Source organism: Bufo gargarizans, chromosome 1 (genome assembly GCF_014858855.1).
Source record: "Bufo gargarizans isolate SCDJY-AF-19 chromosome 1, ASM1485885v1, whole genome shotgun sequence".
In the NCBI taxonomy this organism is placed as follows: domain Eukaryota; kingdom Metazoa; phylum Chordata; class Amphibia; order Anura; family Bufonidae; genus Bufo; species Bufo gargarizans.
The window spans coordinates 278,905,227-278,932,170 of NC_058080.1; positions in this window are offsets into that span (position 1 = coordinate 278,905,227).

The following is a 26,944-nucleotide window of genomic DNA, read 5'->3' on the forward strand; positions in this document are numbered from 1 at the left end:
AGGGCCTAAAATGCTAGCACCTCTCGGGGTAGAGGTCCCCTAGCTGTCCCCGATACCTCTCCTTTGCTGTACCTCTGGCCGCGGTATCGTGGGAAGCCGAGGCCGCTTCTTCCGGGTGGGAGCTCTGGGATCGGCTGCGGCTCCTGCGCTCGGGAAAGAAAGCCAGAAGATGTGCTTTATGCTCAAAGAGACTGGCGGAGTCATATAAAAAAGCCCTATGTAGCCCTATTCTCAAAGACGAACAATCTTCCCTCCTAGCAGACTTGAGAGTGATTGTGAAAGAGGAGATCCAGGCGGCCGGCTCTAGTATGGTTCAGAAACCATGTGCTGTTTCTCCTCCCCCCCAAAAGACCCCGTATACTAAGGGAGTCTGAAACCGAAGAAGAAGGGTTATATCTTTCAGAGGGGGAAACCCTCAAAGGGGATGACGATCAGGGTTCGTCTTACATAGCTGACGATCAGAGAAGATATCTCTTTTCACAAGAAGATTTAGATCCCCTTCTGTCAGCCGTAAGGCAGACAATGGATATTTGAAGAGGAGGAACAGACTCGCTCGGTACAGGACGAAATGTTTGGCGGGTTAAAACCTAAGAAAAAGAAGTTGTTCCCGGTAAACAAGAACTTAAAGGAAAAGACAACGGACAGAAAGAAGGGTTTCCCGGAGGAGAAAAGCAAGAAACCTTTGCCCTTTCGTAAACCGGCCAGCAGTTTCCAAAGCGCTCCCAGAAGTAAAGGGAAGACTGGGAGGTGGAGCTACCCAAAAGGTGGAAGAGGCCGAGGTTTCCTCTTTAATCCCAATACCAAAACTGAGAGACAATGATGCCAGACCAGTAGGGGGCAGACTCCCGTTTTTTTGGGAAGAATGGACCCGAATAACCAAAAATCAGTATATTCTGGAATCCATCCAGAAGGGGTTCAAAATAGAGTTCCGCCTTCCTCCTCCACAACTATTTCAGACTACAGTTTTTCAGTCGACTTCACTTCAGGATCAGCTTCTGACAGATATCCAAAAACTTTTGAATTTAGGCGCAATAGTACAAGTCCCTCCTTCGGAGGAATTCAAGGGTCACTATTCAAAGCTTTTCCTCATAACGAAACCAGACGGATCCAAAAGGACCATCATCAATCTGAAATTCTTAAACAGATGGATAACACATTACCATTTCAAGATGGAGTCAATAAAATCTACAATCCCGCTGATAAGTCCAGGGGCGTTCCTGTGCACTCTAGATCTAAAGGACGCCTATTATCACGTCCCCATTCACCCTCAATTTCAGCAATACTTGAGGTTCGCAATCAAGGAAGACGGAAGGATAGTGCATTACCAGTTCCAGTGTCTCCGGTTTGGAATATCATCAGCCCCACGCATCTTCACAAAGGTAGTGGCAGAGATAGTTGCCTATCTAAGACAGAGACAGGTAACGATAATTCCTTACCTAGACTTTCTTCTTGTAGCAGACTCAAAAGAGGAATTAGAGCTTCACAAAGGAAGGACTCTATCTTTACTCACATGTCTAGGATGGAAGATAAACCTGGAGAAGTCGGATTTACAGCCGGCAACACAAAAGAAGTTCCTAGGAACCCTCCTAGATTCGGTGACTCAATATTCCCTTCTTCCTCAGGACAAACAAATCAGCATAAGGGAAAGGATAAGATCCTTCAGACTAAAGAAAAGGCGGACACTACGAGAGGCCATGCAGGTCCTAGGCCTAATGACCTCGTGCATCACGACAGTTCCTTGGGCCCAGTTCCATTCAAGAACTCTCCAGGCGGAGGTCCTCTCATCTTGGGACAAGGACCACAGATCATTAAACGCCAAGATAGCTCTCTCAGACAGAACAGTAAACTCCCTCTCCTGGTGGTTAGTGACAGAGAACCTGTCCCGGGGGGTTTCCTGGAACATGATACCACTCAAGACGATAACCACGGACGCAAGCAGCCGGGGTTGGGGTGCTCACTTAGAGGATCAGTTCTTTCAGGGCAGTTGGTCCAATACAGACGCCCTAAAATCCTCAAACTACAGGGAGCTAAAAGCGGTTTGGGAGTCCCTGAAAGCTGCAAAACATCTCCTCATAGGCCATCATGTCCGCGTACTATCGGACAACATAACAGCAATCTGTTACATAAAGAGACAAGGAGGGACAAAAAATCCTCAACTCCAGGAGTTAGCGAATCTCATCTTAAGCTGGTCAGAAAAGAAGGTCTTGTCCATTTCAGCCACACACCTGAAAGGGTCTCTCAATTACACAGCGGATTTTCTCAGTCGACAGATGGTCAAACCAGGGGAATGGAAATTGAACCAAGAAGTATTCCAGATGATTTGCCAGAAATGGGGGAAACCTCAAGTGGATTTATTCGCGTCCAGCGGAAATACTCAGCTGGACTATTTCTTCTCGCTAGACCAAAGAGGGAGACCACTGGCGGTAGATGCTCTTTCCCAGAAGTGGGACATGAGTCTAGCTTACGCCTTTCCCCCACTTCTCCTCATACTCTCAATTTCTTTAAGATTAAAGGTAAGTTCAACCAAGCTGATTTTGGCGGCTCCAGCTTGGCCCAAGAGAGCCTGGTTTTCGGTTCTAAAGATCATGTCCATCAGAGAACCGATAACCCTTCCAAAAAGACAGGATCTACTGTCACAGGGACCACTGTTTCATCCCAATATGGACAAACTGAATCTTACAGCGTGGATCCTGAGAGGCTAACCTTAAGAAACAAAGGGCTCTCAGATAAGGTAATCTCAACTCTACAGGGCTGCCGCAAACCCGTCACGAGAGCGATATATAACAAAATATGGAAGAAATTCTCATCCTGGTTGTCGTAGAACCATACAGATACCAGATCCCCCTTCGGTGGGTTGCATATTAGAATTCCTTCAGGAGGGGTTTGATGCGGGACTAAAACCCAGCACGCTTAAAGTACAGATCTCGGCACTCAGCTGTTGTCTGGATACTCCCCTTGCAGATCATAGATGATTAGAAGTTTTCTAAGAGCAGCTTCTAGATTGAGACCCACCTTGAGACAGTCTGTTCCCCCATGGAATCTAAATGTAGTTTTAGAAGGTTTATGTGACCCTCCTTTTGAGCCGATCGATCTGATATCCGAAAAATTTCTTTCTCTCAAGGCGGTGTTTCTTCTGGTCATAACCACAGCCCGCAGGATAGGGGAAATTCAGGCATTATCGATTAAAGAACCATATCTAAAGATTCTGGATGATCGCATAATCTTGAAGCCAGATCCAGCCTTTTTACCTAAAGTAGTCTCAACCTTCCATAGAGAGCAAAAGCTAACACTCCCTTCATTTTGTTCCTCTCCCAAAAATATACAGGAGGAAAGATTCCAGAATCTGGACGTTAGAAGAACAATTCTAGCCTATCTTGACAGAACAAGTACTTGGAGAAGATCAAGTAACTTGTTCATCCAATTCGGTGGGAAGAATAGAGGCTTGAAGGCTTCAAAACAGACGCTGGCACGGTGGATTAAAGACACCATCAAAGAAGCATACAGACTGCAGGAGATGACCTGTCCTTTAAACTTGAAGACACACTCTACGAGAGCTATGGCAGAAAAGGCTGACGCTACAATTGACCAGATTTGCAGGGCAGCAACCTGGTCTAACTTCCTGACTTTTGCTAAACATTACAGACTAGATGTATTGGCCGGACAGGACTTGGCTTTTGGGCGGAAAGTTCTTCAGGCAGTAGTCCCCCCCCCTAGGAGATTCAGTTGTTAGTTCTCCATGGGTGCTGTCATGGAGGGCCATCCTGGAAATACTGGTTTAGTTTACCGGTAAATCCTTTTCCAGGAGTCCGACATGACAGCACCCTATACTACCCTCCCTGATATATTGGTTCCAACTTTGTGGGCAGTGTGAATGTAACATTGTTATTAATAAAAGGAGTTGGATCCTATCCGGTGTAGTAATTTGGAAAAACACTGGAGAGTGGGAGGGGTGGGGGCCTTTTAATCTCTCTCGCTTCCTGTCCCTACAGAGACCAATAGGACAACCTCCATGGGTGCTGTCATGTCGGACTCCTGGAAAAGGATTTTCCCGGTAAACTAAACCAGTATTTTTATTTATAAAAAATTCCTAAACTTACCAAAAAATTTGAAAAGTTCAAAAGTTTCCAAATTTCAATTTCTCTGCTTTTAAAACAGATAAGTGATACCTCATATAATAGTTATTACTTTACATTCCCCATATGTCTACTTTTTGTTTGGATCATTTTGGGAATGACATTTTATTTTTTAGGACGTTAGAAGGCTTAGAAATTTAGAAGCAAATCTTTAAAAAAAAAAATGAAAATTTCCAAAACCCACTTCTTAATGATCAGTTCAGTTATGAAGTCACTGTGGGGATTACATAATAAAAAACAGCCATAAATGGCCCCATTTTAGAAACTACACACCTCAAAGTATTCAAAACTGATTTGACAAACTTTGAAATTCTGAAAAGTATTCTACATTTTCCATTAATTCTTCTTTTTGGGCAGATTTTCAATTTTTTTCCAGTAACAAAGCAAGGGTTAACACCCAAACAAAACTCAATGTTTAAAGAAACACCCCATATGTGGTCGTAAACTGCTGTACGGGCACACGGCAGGGCGCAGAAGGAAAGGCGCGCCATATGGTTTTTGGAGGGCAGATTTCACTGGGATAATTTTAAGTTGCCATATCACATTTCAAGACCCCCTGATGCCCCCCTAGAGTAGAAACTCCAGTGTGACCCCATTTTGGAAACTACGGCATAACGTGGCAGTTTTGTTGGTACTATTTTAGGGTACAAATGATTTTTGATTGTTCTATATTACTTTTTGTGAGCCAAGGTAATCAAAAATTGCTGTTTTGGCACCGTTTCTTATTTTTATTTTTTTACAATGTTCATCTGACAGGTTAGATCATGTGGTATTTGTATAGAGCAGGTTGTTATGGACGCGACAATACCAAATGTTTCTGTTTTATATAATAAAGCATTTTGGGGAAAAAAAGGATTTTTCAGTGTCTCCAAATTCTGAAAGCCTTAGTTTTTGTTTTTTCCTTTGGACGACATCTTATGTTAGGGCTCATTTGTTTTTGTGGGATGAGATGATGGTTTGATTGGTACTATTTTAGGGTGCAAATGACTTTTTGATTGCTTGGTATTACACTTTTTGTGGTGTAAGGTGGCAAAAATGGCTTTTTTAACAGTTTTTATTTACCGTATTTTTGCCCTATAAGACGCCCCTACCCATAAGACGCATCTAGGTTTTAGATGGTGAAAATAGGAAAAAAAATTATATTTTTAACAAAAGGTGTGTTATTTGGAGTCGGATCACTTTATTAGGTGGGGGTCACTTTATTAGAGAGTTACTTTTGGGGGGTCACTTTTTTAGGAGTGGGGTCATTAGGGGTACCTTAGAGATGTCTTTCTGGCTGTGCACAGCTCAGCACGTAGCCAGGAGGTACAGGGAAGTCTGCTCCGCCCCTCGTCCGCCTGCGCTCCTATCAACTTTGCTCCTCCTCCTCCCTCATCCATAACAGCGCTTCGGGCCGGCCGGACCCTACCATCCAGCTCTTGGTGAGGCCGGCTGGTCTCTATAACAGACAGCCCGCAGAGGCGACCAGCCCCTGCACCACCATCTGCATCAACGCCTGGTCCCTGCCTCCGAATACCCACAGCACGTCCGGCTCCTTCCGCCAAGCAACAGCAGCGCGGCCGGCCCTTTTAATCGCATCGCAGCACAGCAGCGCGGCAGGTGACAAGTAACTTCCGAGGCCACAAGTGCCAGACGTTTTTTTCCCCTTATATTCACCCTATAAGACGCACTAACTTTTTCCCCCATTTTGCATCTTATAGGGTGAAAAATATGGTAATTTTTCATGTGATATTTTAATGGACCTGAATTTTTTTAACTTTTTTTTTTAACACAATAAAATCATTTGTTAAACAAAAAAAATCATGTTTTAGTGTCTCCATATTCTGAGAGCCATATATTTTTTTTTTTTTGCCCATTTGTTTCATATAGGGGCTCATTTTTTGCGGAATGAGGTGACAGTTTGGTTCCTTTTTGGGGGGCATATGCCTTTTTGATTACTTGGTGTTGCACTTTTTGTGATGTAAGGTGACAAAAAATGTTTGTTTTAGCAGTTATTTTTTTTTTTTCTCCTACGGCGTTCAGGTGAGGGGATGGATCATGTGATATCTGTCCTGATCCCAGTCCCAGGAGGAAAAGAAGGAAAAGGGTTTTACTCCCCATTATTTCTGGTGGAAAAAGCCGGATGGCTTCTACAGAACAATCGGAGTTAATCAGCTCGGAGAGTTCATTAGATCTGATACAGTCACATCTTCGAACATCTTGGAGGACACAGTATATATACTTCCTATACGGTAGGGAGCAGAGTTGTAGTCGGCTTTATTCCCGTTACTTTTACTGATCACGGGTATATAATCAGGTTACTGAGAAGACACTGGGTGTAGGTTTTTGATCTAACCTCCATCAGTCTAACCTTACACAAAGAATGTGATCTAGAGATGTATTCAGCTCGTATTTTATGTTTCAAAGATTTATTTAATGGAAAAGAGTATCATGAATGCAGTACAATGTATGGAAAAGCTTACATACTGTGTACAGTACAAGCAGAGTCATAGACTCATGACGGCAATAACAATGGAGGAACAGATAGTGATAATAAAAATGACAGTGCAGTAGGACAATAGAGCAGTAAAAATAAGGACTTGTCTCCAAGGAGACATAGAGAGGGAGAAGGTGGATAGGCACAATCCAACACCGAGGAAAGCAATCGACTAATTTTGTTCCAGAATTGTTGAACAAGTGGACAAGACCACCAAGTATGGTAGACTGTACACCCCCTAAAGCGGTGAGACCTCGGGGTAAATACGGTGCAGACTATAGGGCACTAAATAGGTCCTATGAAGGACTTTTATTGAAGGTTCTGCCAGAGTGATTTGCAATGAGTTCCGAGTCAAGGTCTGGGAATGAAGGTGCCAGCCAGATAAGGAATATTCCTCTTGAATATCCTCTTCCCAATCTTTCATGTATGGCAGCTTAACTCCTTCTGGCGAAGCGTTGAGGGTCCCATAAATTCTCGACAGTAGTCGTTTATACATAGAGAAAGTGATAGACTGCTCAAAAGGGGTAAAATCTAGATTCAAATTATTGACCTTTGGAGAATGAAGAAAGGAGAAAATTTGGTTAGCATTATAGGAGTCGTTATCGGGGAGTGCATATTTATCTTTGAAGTCAATTAGCGATATCAATTTTCATCAAAAACCTGTGGAGAGTGGAAAGCCTATTAGAAATCCACCACTGAAAAGTATCCGTCCGGAGACCCGGGGGAGAGGCCGGATTCCCAAACAGATAGAGAAGTGGTGTATGTTTGGATTGCAATCTAAACTTGAACCTAGCAGACCTCCAGAGCAAAAGAGAAAGGTGAGATAATGGGGAATTGGCCTGAATCACCGATGGTAGGAGGAGGGGAGTCCAGAGCGAAGCTTTCCAGGACCAAGGTGTGAGGGGGGACTGTTCAATGGAGACCCATAGGGGGTGTGCTTCTGGTTGTAGGTGTGTTAGGAATAAATGAGCTAGACCCGCCGCTTTGTAATACGGGTCGGGGACTGAGAGACCACCCTGTGACTTATGTCGACACTCAGCACGTATTATAACCTAGATATGTATTCAGCATGTACCCAGCTTATATTGTCAAAGTTTTGATATCCAGGGCAAAAGTAACCATCCACTAGGCCTGTGTTGAATCTGTGTTGAATCTGTGTTGGTGACACTGATTGCGGTGTATAGCTTTATTGTCCCCTGAGGAGCCCTAGATTGAACAAGGTGAAACGCTTTGTAACATTGGACCATATATTAACCCCCTCAGCCCCCCTAGCTTAAACCCCCTTAATGACCAGACCACTTTTTACAATTCTGCACTACACTACTGTCACGGTTTATTGCTCGGTCATACAAATTACCACCCAAATGAATTTTACCTCCTTTTCTTCTCACTAATAGAGCTTTCATTTGGTGGTATTTCATTGCTGCTGACATTTTTACATTTTTTTATATTAATCAAAATTGACCGAAAGGTTTGCAAACAAATGAAATTTTTCACTTTCTGTTGTAAATTTTTTCAAATAAAACTACATTTCTATATAAATTTTTCTCTAAATTTATTGTTCTACATGTCTTTGATAAAAAAAAATTCAATAATTGTATATTTATTGGTTTGGGTAAAAGTTATAGCGTTTACAAACTATGGTGCCAAAAAATTAATTTACGCACTTTGACTTTCTGAGCACCTGTCATGTTTCCTGAGGTTCTACAATGCCCAGACAGTAGAAACACCCCACAAATGACCCCATTTCGGAAAGTAGACACCCTAAGGTATTCGCTGATGGGCATAGTGAGTTCATGGCAGTTTTTATTTTTTGTCACAAGTTAGCGGAAATGGAATTATTATTTTTTTTTCTTACAAAGTCTCATATTCCACTAACTTGTGACAAAAAATAAAATTTTACATGAACTCGCCATGCCCCTCACGAAATACCTTGGGGTGTCTTCTTTCCAAAATGGGGTCACTTATGGGGTAGTTATACTGCCCTGGCATTTTAGGGGACCTAAAGCGTGAGAAGTAGTTTGGAATCCAAATGTGTAAAAAAGCCCTGTGAAATCCTAAAGATACTCATTGGAATGTGGGCCCCTTTGCCCACCTAGGCTGCAAAAAAGTGTCAGACATGTGGTATCGCCGTACTCAGGAGAAGTAGTGCAATGTGTTTTGGGGTGTATTTTTACATATACCCATGCTGGGTGAGATAAATATCTCTGTAAAAGACAACTTTAAAAAAAAATTTATACAAAGTTGTCAATTTACTGAGATTTCACAGGGCATTTTTACGCATTTGGATTCTGTGAATATGAGACTTTGCAAGAAAAAAACAAACAAAAATAAAATTCTGCTAACTTCTGCCCCCCAAAAAAATCTTCTATGAACTCGCCATACCCCTCAAAATTGATCTTTATAGCGCCGCAGCGATTTTACGGTGTTTTTGCAGTGATCAGAAAAAAAATATTTTGGCACTGCGTTGGGGCGGACTGAACGCAAGTGTGCGCACAAGATCAGGCCTGATCGGGTGAACACTGCATTTTTTATAATCAATGACAGGGGGGTGATCAGGGAGTCTATATGGGGTGATCAGGGGTTAATAAGGAGTTAATAAGTGACATGGGGTGGTGTAGTGTCGTGTGGTTATTGGTGCTACTTGAAGAGCTGCCTGTGTCCTCTGGTGGTCGATCCAATCAAAAGGGACCACAAGAGGTAGCAGGTATATCAGACGCTGTTAGCAAAACAGCGTCTAATATACTTTTTTAGGGTTAAAAAAATCGCATCTACAGCCTGCCAGCAAATGATCGCTGCTGGCAGGCTGTAGAATAACTTCTCAGCCGTGCGTCGCTGTGAACGCGAAATCTCGGCTCTCGCGGGATGACGCGCCGATGCGTCCAGGAGGAATAACCCGGCCGCCTGCAGGACGCATCCCTGCGTTAGGAGGTCGGGAGAAGGTTAAGAACAATAACCCCCAAAAAACAAATCCTGTCTGTGGAGCATTGGCCATCACTCGGTCAGCATTTGGTCAATAATCCATCAGTATTGCTAATGTAAAAAAAAAACAGGAGTGGATCCAAAACAGAGATGACACGTGAATTAAATATTTGCATGTCTTCTGTGTTTTGTACCCACTCCTGCTTTTGGCTACCAAATCATAAGCCAATTCTAATGGGACCACACAGGCCTTACAGCTGCTACACAGACAGGATCCGCTGTGTGTCTAATTTTTCCTTCCTTCTGAGAGATCAGAAGAAGGGTCAAATAAATGATGATGTCATCCAGGCTGAAAGGCAAAATAGTGGCCCAGTCATGAAGTGGGAAGGGTGGAAACAGCATAAAAAGTCCACAGAGTGGCCCTATGAAATAGTGGTTAAGTGGAAGAGGCATGAGGAGATGACAGAGTTGCCCAATGACAGAGTCTGGAGGTGGAGGCAGCATCAGGAGGCCACAGAGTGGCACAATGACAGAGACTAGAGGTGGCGGCAGTATCAGGAGGCCACAGAGTGGCAAGGTGACATAGTGTGGAGGTGGCAGCAGCATCAGGAGACCACAGAGTGGCAAGGTGACATAGTGTGGAGGTGGCAGCAGCATCAGGAGACCAAAGAGTGGCAAGGTTAGTGTGTTAGAGTGGGGAGGTGCGTGGCAATATGATTACCAGCTGAAGATGGTGGGTGAAAGAAGGAGCACTTGACATCAGATGTGTGGCATCAGGCGGATGGCAGCATCAAAATAGTAGCTGAGGCAGGTAGCCAGAAGAAACCGGTCTATTTTGTCAAAGTGTTGGTGTGGCACCATGGATTATCTAGTCTGATGCATCAGCCATTGGTGGGTGGAAATCCTGGCTGATCCATTCCTGAATTATCTTGACAAAGGTTAGTGTCTCCACATTTGGAGTGGACAGGCGAGTTCTTCTTGGGGTAACTATGGCCCCCGCCGCAATAAACACCTGCTCTGATGCCACACTACTGACCGGGCAGGACAGCTTCTCCAGGGCAAACTCGGCCAATTGCGGCCACAAATCGAGTTTGGATGCCCAGTAGTACAGCGGATCTTCAATGACGGCTGGCAGGGTGCACTCCAAGTATGCCACCACCTGCTGGTTCAGGTTCTGCTCTATGTCTAGCTGCTGGTGAGTTGTTTCTTCACTATGAGGATGAAGAAAGCTGCTCATCAGCGACTCTAGACTCAGGCTGCTGCTAATGGAGCTGGTACTGCTCCTGCCACCCCACCCCTCCCCAGCAGCCATGGCAGTGGAACATGAGCGCAGAGGGCCCCCGGTCAGACCTGCTAGAGGATGGACGATGGCGCAGATAGGCAGCGGCCAACTGACTACATAGGATGTCTCTGTAGTAGTTCAGTTTGTCCTCCCTCTCAGTGGGTGTAAAAAAGGCCCCCATTTTGGACCAGTAGCGAGTGTCCAACAAGGCGGAGAGCCAGAAGTCATCCCTCTGCCGAATGGTGACAAATCGGCTGTCACTAAGCAAGCAACTGAGCATGCATCGGGCCATTTGTGCAAGTGCCTCCATCTCCACTGCACACTGCCACGGTGTGTCTGGGTCCTCTGCTTCGTCTTTCTCATCGCCCTATAGCTTCTCTGGCTGCTCCTTCTCCTCCTGCTCCTTTTCTCCTGTCCCCTGTGCAGAAAAACCATCCATTTTGCTACACATTGCTTGTGCTCCAATGTCCTCCTCCTCCTCCAGTTCAGCCCCACAGGGCTCATGTGGCCGTGAGATCTAGGCGCCAAATCTCCAGTCCCCTCATCAGCCAGATTTACCAGCATCTGTTCCAGGACATGAAGCAGTGGAATGACATTGTTCATCACGTAGTCCTGGCGACTGACAAATAACGTGGCCTCCTCAAAGGGCCTGAAAAAACGTCATGACCTTTCTCTGTTCGTATAGTCGGTCCAACATATGAAGGGTGTCGGAATATTTATGCTGTCTCCGATTAACAGTCTATATTATTTATGTAAATAAATTACAATCTGTAATGAAGGAGATTCTAATCGATTATCATAAATACCAAGTTAAACGAGCTCAGGATTTGCGCTAAGTTAGACAACAAAAAGAAGGTGGTGGTAAATCAAAATATATATTTACTAGATAACAATAATACAGTACAAGTTAATATACAGTACAGACCAAAAGTTTGGACACACCTTCTCATTCAAAGAGTTTTCTTTATTTTCATGACTATGACAATTGTAGATTCACACTGAAGGCATCAAAACTATGAATTAACACATGTGGAATTATATACATAACACAAGTGTGAAACAACTGAAAATATGTCATATTCTAGGTTCTTCAAAGTAGCCACCTTTTGCTTTGATTACTGCTTTGCACACTCTTGGCATTCTCTTGACGAACTTCAAGAGGTAGTCTCCTGAAATGGTCTTCACTTCACAGGTGTGCCCTGTCAGGTTTAATAAGTGGGATTTCTTGCCTTATAAATGGGGTTGGGACCATCAGTTGCGTTGTGGAGAAGTCAGGTAGATACACAGCTGATAGACCTACTGAATAGACTGTCAGAATTTGTATTATGGCAAGAAAAAAGCAGATAAGTAAAGAAAAATGAGTGGCCATCATTACTTTAAGAAATGGAGGTCAGTCAGTCCGAAAAATTGGGAAAACTCTGAAAGTGTCCCCAAGTGCAGTCACAAAAACCATCAAGCGCTACAAAGAAACTGGCTCACATGCGGACCACCCCAGGAAAGGAAGACCAAGAGTCACCTCTGCTGCGGAGGATAAGTTCATCCGAGTCACCAGCCTCAGAAATCGCAGGTAACAGCAGCTCAGATTAGAGACCAGGTCAATGCCACACAGAGTTCTAGCAGCAGACACATCTCTAGAACAACTGTTAAGAGGAGACTGTGTGAATCAGGCCTTCATGGTAGAAGATCTGCTAGGAAACCACTGCTAAGGACAGGAAACAAGCAGAAGAGACTTGTTTGGGCTAAAGAACACAAGGAATGGACATTAGACCAGTGGAAATCTGTGCTTTGGTCTGATGAGTCCAAATTTGAGATCTTTGGTTCCAACCACCGTGTCTTTGTGCGACACAGAAAAGGTGAACGGATGGACTCTACATGCCTGGTTCCCACCGTGAAGCATGGAGGAGGAGGTGTGATGGTGTGGGGGGGCTTTGCTGGTGACACTGTTGGGGATTTATTCAAAATTGAAGGCATACTGAACCAGCATGGCTACCACAGCATCTTGCGGCGGCATGCTATTCTGTCCGGTTTGCGTTTAGTTGGACCATCATTTAATTTTCAACAGGACAATGACCCCAAACACACCTCCAGGCTGTGTAAGGGCTATTTGACCATGAAGGAGAGTGATGGGGTGCTGCGCCAGATGACCTGGCCTCCAGTCACCGGACCTGAACCCAATCGAGATGGTTTGGGGTGAGCTGGACCGCAGAGTGAAGGCAAAAGGGCCAACAAGTGCTAAGCATCTCTGGGAACTCCTTCAAGACTGTTGGAAGACCATTTCAGGTGACTACCTCTTGAAGCTCATCAAGAGAATGCCAAGAGTGTGCAAAGCAGTAATCAAAGCAAAAGGTGGCTACTTTGAAGAACCTAGAATATGACATATTTTCACACTTGTTTCACACTTTTTTGTTATGTATATAATTCCACATGTGTTAATTTATAGTGTTGATGCCTTCAGTGTGAATCTACAATTTTCATAGTCATGAAAATAAAGAAAACTCTTTGAATGAGAAGGTGTGTCCAAACTTTTGGTCTGTACTGTATATAAAAAACTGTGACAATATAATTGTGAAATCAATCAATGATATGCAAATCCTTTAAGAAAGTCAAAGTAGTATATATTTATCCACTACTATGCCTTATTATGACAATACCCTTCAATTATATTTTAAATCAATTTGATACCTGATTTCTCTCAGCCGACAAATGTCTGATTAAATCCAAATCTGGTCTATTTCAGATTTCCTCTTTTATTGATACAAATATATACACATAATTAACAATACCGGCCTAGATCTGAATTCAGTTCTTTGGAGATGATACCGTGTTTCCAACAGTACATATAAACCTCCCTGAATCGGATCAAGTTTTAGGATGATGCTGCAGGTACACCCCAATCTTATTTCAAAACAGATACTATACACAAAGTATGGTTAATTGAATATATATAGATATATATTATATTAATTAATTATCCTATAAAATATAGGTAAGGTTATACTATACCAAAATATCAGCTAGCAGAAATCAGTTTCAATGGTTCTAAGATGCTGCCTCCAATGGCTGAAAAGGTGATCAAGCGGCTGGATACGATGGATCAAGATGTCTTCAGGTCTCAAGATGTTTTGTTCAAGATTACTATCCCAAGCTGATTCAAAAAGATTTTCCCTCTGTCAGCCCATACCATCTTTTTAGCCCATCTAAAATGGGACTGGCCTGGTTTGACCATTTACTCAGTGACATCACTTTATAACTAATAGGACCTGCCCTAGTGATTTCACAATTCAGGTCTTAATTTTATCCTAACACTAGGTGGCACTAAGGGTCCATATAAAAGTCTTGGCATTTATAGCTATTTTCTGTATATTTTCTTATTAATTAAAAAAAAAGGTATAAACTTTAACTAAAGTTTCAGACAGAACATTGAAGAGACCCTAAAGAGACAATGAATTTTATATGTGGTCAAACATCTAGTCTTTTCTAAATCTCTGACCTAATTAATTTAAAACACACATTACAGCACTCAGATCATTGTTCTGGGGAAAACCCAATATTTGCTTTTGATCACCTGGCTCCACATTTCTCCATTTAAGAAATCTTCAGGGAAAGAGATCATTACCCTGCACTGTTCTCTGGGAGACATTCTGAAATTACATAGGAATTTCTACCTCAATTCTAACCTTAAAGGGACACTGACCGGCCCTATAAACATATTTAGTTATTCCTATGCAGTCATAGATCTATTAAAGTGTATTCCAATGATATAAGAGTACCCCCTGTCCGCATTGTAAACCATGTAAAAACAACTTTATATTCATCTGTCAATCACATTTCTTTATGCCCAAGGGGCGTTTTTTCTCCTACCTTTGTGCCCAGCCACGCCTCAACTGTCGATTCCTAGCGCCGCCGCCGCCTCATTATAATTCGCTGGGCGGCTCTTACATTCCCCGATCCTGTCACCCGAAAGAAGAGTTTCTTGGCTGGCGCAGGCGCATTAACCATCTGAATTTCTGATGACATCAGCGCTCTGAAGCGCTGGATATGAGTGCCTTGGAGGTGAGATCGTACGCAAGCACTTTCAATTACAGGCTTGGGAGGGTGTCGGCGCATGCGCAGATGGTCCAAATGAGGCCGATGCCCATAAGTATCTATCGGGCATGCGCGGGAACTGACAGGATCGGGGAATGTAAGAGCCGCCCAGCGCAGTGAATAATAATGAGCTGGGCGGCGGTAGGAAACGACAGTTGGGGCGCGGCTGGGCAAAAAGGTATGAGAAAAAACGCCACTTGGGCATAAAGAAATGTGCTATCACTGAAACCAACTACCTAAAACATAACTTTTAATATTTATATAATAAAATTAAATCTGGGTCCCTCACATGGGGACTAATATAAACACAGACAAACGGAAGACAAGGAGCTACTAAGGACCATGCAGGGGATAGATATAAACGGTGGTGGACAAGGGGAAAAACCATATGTATATCCCTAGGGTGTCCCTAAAATGTTTCTCTGCCCAGAGATGCACCCAGATGGTAGGAGCACTCTGTCCCCGTGCCTACCCTACCTGTCCTTATAGCGCCCTTACAACAAAAAATGGACCCATATGGATGCCTGGGTCATTCAAATTAGTTTGATATATTTATTTGGTTACATTACTTTGCAGTCCTGGTCTCGACGCGTTTCCCCTTATTACCAAGGTTCGTCAGGAGACAAAGATGGACAAGCGAGCAAATCGCTGCAAATACACAGCGACTGCACAACAACAATCAAAATCAAACCAAACCAAAATACTGGAGCACCCCCAAGACGGTACTCAACTGTCAGAAACTCATCTGGTGATGTACATCCTTTCTGATCAACAGTATGCGGCTTGGGGTGCTCCAGGGGGCACTTAAAATTAGGCTCCAATTTGTTCACTGAATTACACTGCTATTTAAACCCAAAGAGGGCGGTTCTTAACTCAATTTGTCCAATCACTATTCCGGCAGCCAGTCATATGACCTAGTAGTACCATGTGTCAGTAGGTTAACTTAAAGAAATAAACACATTTTCCTTCCTAAATATTTCTAGGTATATGTGGCATAATAGCGCCAATGTGCCGACATTTGCTGGTCATGTCCGACAGCAGACACTAACCTGACATGTTCGGTGTGCTGCTGGCCGCAGGTGGAACGCACGCCGGAAGGGAAAATGGCCGTGCGTTCCACCGCAGGTCCGAAGCCAATCAGGGCCGTCCATGTCATAGGCCGGCTGCGGAGGCCGGATCACGTGGGCGTTAACGTTTGGTCATGCGTTCCACCATGATTTCCTACGAATTCTGCCCCTCAATCATAGAGAACAGATGTTTCCGAGGTGGCGGGGTCCCGATATATTACTTAGGAACCTTGAGGAGACTTATTATCCTGTATAGGGAAATTTGATAAGGGGTGACCCTATCTAAATACGTGGAGCGCATGCCCAAAACTATTGGCCATACGTTCCAGCTATGGGCCAATTAGATATTTATTATTATTATTAGTACATATGTGTACAATATCTGCTCCATATTTAATGATGACGAAGAGTAGACATTTTATTTATTATTATTATTGGTACACGTATGTACAATGTCTGCTCCATGTTTAGTGGTGACAAGGAGTAGCTGTATCTATAAGTAACCGCCAAAAGTTAATGAAAACAACAAAAACACAGGTGGAAATGCCACAGAGGGTCCACAGTTGGTACAGATCCTGTCGTTGCCCTAGTAGTGTCTCCTACGTACAGATACTGCGCAGGGCAGGGTTAATGGTGTGTCAGTGAATTATACTGTCTGATAACGATACAAAAGATGTATATCAAGTGGGCATTTCTGATAAAGGAAAGCCCTAAAATTGTGATGCTGACACTTTGCGTATCGATAGCGAATTCTATCACGCGAGGAAGAAGTTTGGATTCAGGGTTATCCCCATAGACAGTAGAACCCGGTATTCTACAGGAAGCATGAAAACGTCAGTTGTTCATTCAGGCCTCCCAGTGATTGCGACCGGAACTGGAAGATCCACTCGGTCTCTTTCTGGAGGATCCTGCGGTCCCAGTCGCCCCTCTTGGGGGAGGGTCTAATCAGCTCTAATGCAGAGAATTTGATGAGTCGGGGATCCCCATTGTGGAATTCCCACATATGGTTAGTTAGGGGGTATCCTTCTTTTTCTTGATGTCGTTAATATGTTCGAGGATACGCCTCCGGAACTCCCTAAACGTTTTGCCCACATAGTCCCTTGGGCAGGTACACTGGGCAAGGTAGACCACCCCTTTACTACGACAATTGATAAAGTCCCGGACGTCATAGATTTTACCCGTGACCGAACACGTGTTGTTTTTAGAATTTCTTATATGGCTGCAGGCCATACAAAACCCACTACGGAACGTGTCCAGTGGTTTACGATCGAGCCACGTTCCTTTCGGAACAGGTCTTGAATAGTGGCTGTGAACTAGCCGATCACGGAGACACCTACCCCGTCTAAACTAAATACTGGGAAGGGGGGTAGTATGTCTGACACATCGGGGTCCATCAGAAGGATGGGCCAGTATTTATTAATGTTGTCCCTAATTTCCTGGCTCCTGGTGTCAAAGGTCGAGATGATTCTGATACAATCACCATCTTTCCCCTTTGGTTCTCTTGGTTCCAGAAGAGTGTTATGCTCGCACATGGCCGCATTTTAAAAAGCCTCCCTAAGGACATATTGTGGGTAGCCCCTCGTTCTGAATCTATTCTGTAATTTCCTTGATTCGTGGTAAAAACCTTTTCGGTCTGAGCAGTTTCTCCTCATACGTAAATACTGTCCACGGGGTATGCCCTTTTTCAGGTTAGTTGGGTGGTGGCTATCCAAATGTAGCAGGCTATTTGTGGCAGTGGTCTTCCTAAAGGTGGAGGTGACAAGACTGTTTCCGATTTTTGTGACCCTGATATCTAAGAACGTTAAGGACTCTGAGTGGAATTCGGAAGTAAAGGAGAGCCCCAGTTCATTAACGTTTAGAGCCCTAACAAATGATTCAAATTCATCTGTATCCCCGTTCCAGATGATAAAGACGTCATCTATATACCGAGTCCAGAAGACAATCTTGTCACCCCACCAGGTGTATGTGTCAGGAAAGACCACTTTATCCTCCCACCAGCCCAGGAGGAGGTTTGCATAGGTCGGGGCACAAGGGCTCCCCATTGCGGTCCCCCTGAGCTGGTGGAAGAATTGCCCGTCAAAGAAAAAAAAATGATGCGTGAGTACGAACTCAAGGAGGGTCACCACGAAAACATTGTGCAGCTTGTGACAGACTGCCCTAGTTTTAAGGAATTCCGCTGTTGCCATCAGACCCTTGTCATGGGGGATCGAACTATAGAGTGATTCAACATCTATGCTTGCGAGTGAGCACGAAAATTCGATATTTATAGCCTCAATTTTGCGTAGAAAATCCATTGTGTCTGTTGTATGGGACGGAGGAGAAGATACAAAACTCTTTAGCACACTGTCTATGTAGATACCGCTATTCTGTGTGATCGAGCCCACCCTAGACATAATGGGGCGGCCCTTGAGGGGGGACACGCCCTTATGGATCTTAGGTAGCCCATAAAAGGTTGCTGTCTGGGGTGTGCTCGGCAACAGAAAGCGGTACTCCACATCGCTAATCACTTTTTTCGAAAGTCCATCATTTAATATAGATATAAGATCTCCCATAAAGATCTCTGTAGGGTCGGAGGGCAACACACGGTAACAATGTCTATCATTTAACAATCGCTCACACATTTGTTTGTATTGAAGGTGTCCCATAATTACAAGATTCCCTCCCTTGTCTGCCGGTTAAATTATTATTGAGGTATCCTTCTCGAGATTACGAAGGGCCTCAGTTTCGCTGCCAGACAGATTATGGAAGTACGGTTTCGTGGGGGGCAATTTTTCTATATCTTCGGTGACCATCCGAAGAAATATCTCTATGTGGTCGTAGTTCATAGGCGGGGGTGCTTTCTTACTTCTCGGGCGAAGGTCTGTAAAAGGACCCTGGCCAGGTACACGGGAACCCTCTTCATGCAAATCGCATAATACTCTGAAATCTACGAACTCACTCTCCTGCAAGCCCAATTGTTCACAAGTGCTCCGGTTATTATTCTTCATGAATTTATGCCATTTTAACTTCCTAGAGAAGAGGTGGAGATCCTTGGTCCACACAAACGGATCAAATCTGGTGGTAGGGACAAAGGATAACCCTCTCCTAAGTAGAGTTTCCTCTGCTACACTAAAAGTCCGTGAAGATAAATTAATGATCTGTAGTTGGTCATTCTCCTCTATTAGATTCTTGGTTAGGTGCGGTCCTGGAGTTGGTACGGCCCACTCCTTGCTAAAAAATCCCCCTGGGTGGGGGGTACAGGGTTGGGCAGAGATGAGGAGGAAGAGGACGGGGAGGGTGAGGGGTAGTCGCCACCTCTCCCTCTTTGGCCATTCGGTCTCGGCCATCTCCTGTTATAACGTCCTCTGCCCACTCCTCTCTGACCGCGTCTATTACTGTTCTTCCCCCTGCTGTTTTGCACCTCGGAGTCCGAGAATTCTTGTTCGGAGGATGAAATGTCCGTATCTAAAGGGGGCTGGGACTTGTCAAATTGATATGCCCTATTCTTCCTGAATTCTCTTAAATCCTTGTTAAATCGTCTGTGTTTCCTCTCTTTTATTTGCCCCTCGAATCTTTCCACTGCCGTTTGCAGAGAAGATTCCCTCCTGTTAAATTGAGGGTCGGACTTAAAAGATACAGCCAGCTCCACAAGGGTTTTGAGTTTTTCTAATGATTTTTCAAAATAAACTCGTTCTTCGGACAGGAGTATATTAATAATTTAAGTGAGCTATTGGTTAGTTCCTGTTCCCATTGGGACAGGAGTCCCGGTGAGCGTATCCGCTCAGCAGGGGTGATCCCAATCCGAAGACCACGAGGAATGATCTTATGTTCTAGATAACTCTCCAAGGACTTTATTTCCCACCAAGATTTAATATTATTTTTATATTCTTCATATAGGTCAGTGAACGTGAGCTTGCAGGTGAGTGAGTTCGAGAGACCCGGCAATTCTTTGTCTGAAAAGATATCCTTAGCTTCTTTTATAAGATCCTCTGTAAACAGTGTACCTGACAGAAAACTAGCCATAGAAACAATTTTTATCATCCGACAAAATACTTGAATGGTAGTTGTAAGAAAAAACGCTATCACTGAAACCAACTACCTAAAACATAACTTTTAATATTTGTATAATAAAATTAAATCTGGGTCCCTCACATGGGGACTAATATAAACACAGACAAACAGAAGACAAGGAGCTACTAAGGACCATGCAGGGGATAGATATTAACAGTGGTGGACAAGGGGCGAAACCATATGGGTCCCTAGTATATCCCTAGGGTGTCCCTAAAATGTTTCTCTGCCCAGAGATGCACCCAGATGGTAGGAGCACTCTGTCCCCGTGCCTACCCTACCTGTTCTTATAGCGCCCTTACAACAAAAAATTGACCCATATGGATGCCTGGGTCATTCAAATTAGTTCGATATATTTATTTGGTTACATTACTTTGCAGTCCTGGTCCCAACGCGTTTCCCCTTATTACCAAAGTTTGTCAGGAGACAAAGATGGACAAGCGAGCAAATCGCTGCAAATACACAGCGACTGCACAACACAACAATCAAAATCAAACCAAACCAAAATACTGGAGCACGGCTGGGCAAAAAGGTATGAGAAAAAACGCCCCTTGGGCATAAAGAAATGTGATTGACAGATGAATATAAAGTTGTTTTTACATGGTTTACAATGCGGACAGGGGGTACTCTTATATCATTGGAATACACTTTAATAGATCTATGACTGCATAGGAATAACTAAATATGTTTACAGGGCCGGTCAGTGTCCCTTTAAAATGAATATATAAAAAACCCAAAGAAAATTAGTCTCTTTCTATCCATTTCAATTAACCTAAAACTCGCACATTTCTACTTCAGTATCTTATCTGGGTAAATACATTTTATTAGACCTGTCTAAATTTCTTCTGACACAAGAGCAGAATATGCAAACCCTCCTAGGTTTTATAAACAAAGGTCTTTACACGAGTCTAATCTCGAGTTGGTGATTCTAAGTCCACAAGGGTTTGAACTATATTACCCTCTTGAATAATATAAAATCAGACCAAAATGTCTTCTCTTAATGTTCCTGTTCATATACCTGTATAGGCCTTATATGATGGACTCTTTTATGTCCAATAATTCTGACAAGGGTGGAATTCCAACGGGTGGAAACGTCGCATATCCGCCTATGTTGGTGAATGCCGTTCTGCCGCTGCAGCTTTGTGGTGTACGAGTGGCTGAAGTGCATGCACAGTTTCCTGGCCATTTTTTGGATGTCTTGCAGATGGGTGGAAAACTTCAGAAACGGCTTGACAACCAGATTGAACACATGTGCCATGTAGGGCGCATGGCTCAGCCCTTCTTGACACAGCGCCGACATCATGTTCTTCCCGTTGTCGGTCACCATGGTTACGATTTTTAGTTGCTGCACAGAAAGCCAGGATTCAATTTCTCGATGAAGGACACGGAGCAGTTTCTCCCCTGTGTGACTCCCTTTGCTAAGGCAAATGAGATGCAGAACAGCGTGATACCACCAACCCCTGCACATGTGGTATGCTGGAGGGGCACTGTATGGGGGGTATGCTGGAGGATGAGGAGGCAGAGGCGGACATTGTCTCAGGACCAATGGCATGACAACATGGAGGCGGAAGTGGCGTCACCTGGCCAAGTTTCTGATGTGGCTGTGCAGGAACCACATTTACCCAGTGGGCCGTAAAGGACATGTATTGTCCCTGACCGTAGTTACAGCGCCACACCTTGGTGCTGCCATGCACTTTGGCAGACACCGACAGGCTCAATGACTGGCCACCTTCTGTTCTACATGTGTGTGAAGGGCTGGTACTGCCTTTTTGGCAAAGAAATGACGGCTTGGGACTCTCCACCTCGGCTCGGCACAAGCCATCAGTTCTCTGAAAGGTGCAGAGTCCACCACTTGGAAAGGGAGGGAGTCGAGGGACTGCAGCACCAGCAACTTGGACAGGAGCACGTTCAGCTTCTGCGCCGTTGGATGAGTGCACGCATAGTGTTGTCTCTTGGCAATCGCTTCAGTAATCTATTGCTGACGGAATGACTAACGAGGAGGAGGAGGAGCAGGAGCATCAGGACCAGCAGATGATGAATAGGACAGACAGCTCCCTTAGTGTCACGGCTATGGCCATGACCGTGACTCCTCAACCGCAGGCGGTTGCCTGCGGTTTGGTTTTAGTGTTCAATCACAGGTGAGGGCCGCTGGTGTGTGGCCTCACTTGTGGTTGCCGCAGGCACGGCTGAGGATTTCCCCCATCCAGAGCCGTGACACTTAGGCTGGGGTGGTGGAGCCTTGACTGCCTGAAATTGGCTGTGTGCCACTGGGCGATGCAGCGGTTGCTGCAGCAGGCTGGACCACCACATCGGAGCCACGGTTTTCTCAGGCTACTTTATGGTAACGCTGCATATGTTGATGCCAACATTGGCACCCTGGCCATGCTTCACCTTCTGTCCACAGATTTTACATATAGCCATGTGTACCTCCTCCGGTCGCTTAACAAAAAACTGCTACCGCTGTTGCCTCCATGAACCCGTGCACCACTACTTCCCAGGCACGTAGGCTCCTGCGTAGGGGGTGGTCTATCCCGGGCACATTTGGCTACTGACCTCCCACTGCTGCCACCCTGCTGACTCACGGACATGCTAGTGACTTGCTGGCTCCGCCCCTGCCTCACAGGCAAGCTGCCACCCTCTTCTCCCGATAATGATGAAGCCCCTTCGTCACCCAGCTCCCAAGTGCGGTTAGCTACGGTACATCATCATCGTCGAGTACTGTCTGCACGTCACTGATGTCCTCCTCTACCGTCTCTGGGTCAGGAGCCTGACTGTTTGCAACACCAGGTCCCACACCACTCTCGTCATCACTACTTGCCCTCCTAGTGGAGGATGCGGCGGATGTCTCCTCCACATCTTGGCTTGCCAGTAGCTGCTGACTGTCTTCTAGTAGCTCGTCCTTGCTGTATAGTGGAGCTGAGACCACAGCATATAATACTTCTCTGGCTGAGGGAACAGAAAAGGGCAGACGCAGGTTGAGGACAGGTGAGGGCACAGAGCCTGCTCCCAGGCCATATCCACTAAGGGTTATGTGTGACGAACCCACCTGGTGGTGTCTGATATCACTTGTGACGAAGTCGAAGATCAAGTCAACCATTCAAGAACCGCTGGGTTGGTGGTCAAGACACGACCGCTAGCTGACAACGGGAGCTCAGGCCTTTTGTAGGGACCCCTGCTGTCACGGCCCCTTACTCTGCTGTGACCTGTGCCTGCGCCAGAAACATTCAGGCCTCTGCCACTCCCCTGAGTAGGGCCGGGCACTTCTCTGTCTGACATATGTAGTGTCCCACTAGGTAAAGGTGGGCACTACACAAGGGTCAATTGGGCCACGTGGTACTCCTACTCCTGAGGGACAGGGGCATTATATTTAACTATGCATTTTAATGCATTTTCTATAGGTTTTTATATGTATTGTTCCCCTGTGACATGTGTAGCGGGCCTATTAGGGTGTAGTGTAGCATTCTAGACACTAGAGGGAGATAGGGAGCCCCTAGTATAAATGTTCAGGCCCAGACAGGAAGGAGTTAGTCGGTAGTCAGGAGTCTGTGGAGACAGAAGTGAGAAGGCACCAGCCAGAGAGGAGCTGAGGGCCTCCTCCTGACATGCAGCTAGACAGTCCAGGCTTCTAGTTGCCACCAGGAGGCTAGCGAAGAAGTACAGCCTGCCTGAAGTTTCCTGAGCCTATGTTTAGCTCAGAGGAAGCACCCCAGTAGAAGAGATGTTCCTCCTGGGAGAAACCTGCAGTTCCCACAAGCCAAGCAGAGCCAGAGTTCCAGCTAAACTCAAGTACAGTAAGCTATAGGGCAGAAGAGTCATAAATATAGAGCAAGGATAAATATGGGAGGAAGATTATTTGCCAAGGATAAAGGCCAGCATTTGTGCATCCGGGCCTTGGGATAGAAACCAGACAGGAGTTCTAAGAAACAGTGTACTCTATATCTGAGGAGAAGGTACAACCTGATCTGTGTGTATGTAATTACTACCCTCCGAGTATCTTGCAAGGAATATACCTGCCATTGTTGATGTAAGCCTGCTTGGGAAGAGCACTTGATGTAAGGAACTGTATTGCCATCCAACTGTATAAAGTTGAACTGTTGTTTCAGTAAAGCAAAGTTTAGTTCACCATACCATCGTGTTCCTCAATTACTGCAACTACAAATCGGTGTGCCACCGTTACAGGCACTGGTGTCACGATTCTTAAAGGGACCTTGCCCCAGGCACATAAAACACCTGCAACATCCAGGGCACCTCATCCACCATCAGGCCTGGTCCCTATATACAGAGTGTGCCCCAGAGGAACTAGTGTCTGCCTCTCCTTCACTGCTGTACGCCTGCCCAGGGTTTTCATACAGAACTGTGACTAAACCTAGCTTCCCCATAAACCGTGACCTCACAATCGCAATACCCTGCAGGTCTGGCGTGCTGCACATACTGTTAGATCAAATAAATAAATAAAAAGGAAATAAAACATCCCAAAAAAGTCTGTAATTTTCTCACTTCACCACACAACAGCCAATACTTTTTTTGTGCCACTAATAAAAGCAAAAAGGGCTTTACAACATATAACTGCACCGTACAAGGGCAAATAAGACATATAAATATTCCCTGTAATAACCCTGTAAATGTCTGTATCACACAGCACTTGCACCCCAATAGCAAGAACGGTTTTCTGGAATTACAGAGCTGTATACTGGTAATTTGGATCCCCAGTCAGTGCAGCAAGGTGTAATAGGATTGTTCTTATTCCCCAGGCTGTAACCTCCCCTACTGAACCCTGTTCTACATAAATCCTGTGAATGATTCCTCCCTATCCTTTCCCTGCACCTTGAATAATCTTTCCCTGAACTTGTAAATTGTTTTTAAGCACAATTACGTCTTTCCTAGCACTGTCCCTAGCACCTGCTGACGTCTCTCCCTGCACTAAGTACACTGGAAAATGACAGAATCCAAGATGGCTGCCGCTATTTATAGGGCTGTGACATCACAGGGCTGGCTGCTGATTGGCTGCATGCATGGCATTGTGGGTGATCCCGCCTTCCCGGAGTTCCTTAATCCATGTCCTAACACGTGCAGCAGCCATTTTAGGAAAAAATTTGATTGGTTACCACGAAGCGTGAGGAAATTCAGATTTGGTGCAAATCAAATAATTCCTGAAATTCGGATCAAATTCCACTTGGTCAGCTTCGATTTGCTCATCTCGAGTTTTAACGCTTAAAGGGAGTCTTTCACGCAGATTCACCCTATTAACCTAATAACAGTGTTATGTCCACGGAATCCCCCTATTAAAATGGTGCTTACCGTTAGTTCCTTGCTAGCATCGTTGTGCAGAAAAACACTTTTAATCCGCATGCAAATGAGGCTGTGAAGGTGCCCAGGGGCAGCGTTACAACGGCCGGAGCGCAGTCCCCTGGGTCATTTTCATATGGAGCCACTCCCCCTCCGCTGCGTCTGCCCGCCCTTAGTGTCTGTTCTAACCTCCCTCCTCCCGTCCATAATCCCGCGCATGCGCACGCTAAACTGCGATGCCCCGGCCTGACAGTGGTCATTCAATGCGCACACGCGCCGATATCGCGTTCATCGGCGCATGCGCGGGATTACCGATGGGAGGAGGGAGGTTAGAACAGAGACTAAGGGCGGGCAGACACGGTGGAGGGGGAGTGGCCCCTGGGCACCTTCACAGTCTCATTTGCATGCGGATTAAAAGTGTTTTTCTGCACAACAATGCTAGCAAGGAACAAACGGTAAGCACCATTTTAATAGAGGGATGCCGTGGACATAACACTGTTGTTAGGTTAATAGGGTGAATCTGCGTGAAATACTCCCTTTAAGTTATGTCTCTTGGTTGCCTTAACTTCCGCCTGTAGAGTCAGTGAAATCCAGGCAATTTCGGCCAGTCCCCCATATACTACTTTTTTAGAAGGTAGAGTTTTGATCAGGCCTAACCCAGCTTTTCTTCCTAAAATTGCCTCTAAATTCCACAGGTCACAAAACATTGTTCTCCCGGCCTGGAAAAATACACAGGATGACATTAGGTTAACCAATAAAGATGGTAGCAGGGTGTAAAGGTGGTAATGCCACTTTGGGGCGTTACAGCTATAGGTGTGAGCAGAGGATCCAATGGCATCCAGGTGTGAGAGCCTACCTCAGTGACCAGAGCCTCAGCAAAGTGAAGCTGATTGTGTCCAAGACCCTGATCCTGTCCAAAGGAACAAGGATTGCTTCCAGGAACGCTGATGAGAGCTGAGGAGCAAAGCTTCATACACTGCAGCACCGCATGCTTGTTGGAGAGGCATTTGTTCTGTTCAGAGTCACCAGCAGAGGCAGAGCAGACCCGGGTCGGTAAGATCGTGCACGCACCTCATTACAGTGTTGGCGCCTAGAGACTGAGACCAGGCCTGTAGTTAGTTAGGGTCTCTGTTTGTGTCAGGCCACAAGTGTTGCTATTGTTCATTGCAATTACCCCATAACTTAAAGTGACATTTCACACTGGAGAGCTGATAAACTTCCCACAAACTCCAGCCAGGTTGGCGTTTTGCCCAGAAGGAATGCTCAGGCACATGCTAGAGGACCAGTTATGGGAGGGGGAATTCTGTAGAGCTTTGTAACTTTGTAAGCTGTTGTACTGTACCGCAGGCTAGCCCGCAACACACACCCATACAGTTATTCTTGTTTTTAGGGTAATAACAGGTAAGGTGTGGCGGTTTAGTCATGCCCACCAGTAGGTAAATTAGTGGAGAAATAGATAAAGGATGGGCCTTATGCACCTAAAACGCCCAGGAAGGGAGTCTCAAGACCCTCACCACGAAAGGTGCACAAGAAAAAAACAATAAACAAAATTAGGCGCCACTCTCAGCAATAGATGTTATTATTGGTGTTGATGGCCCATATGCGAGCCTCAGGGTAAATATTAAATCTCACGTGCATATATTAG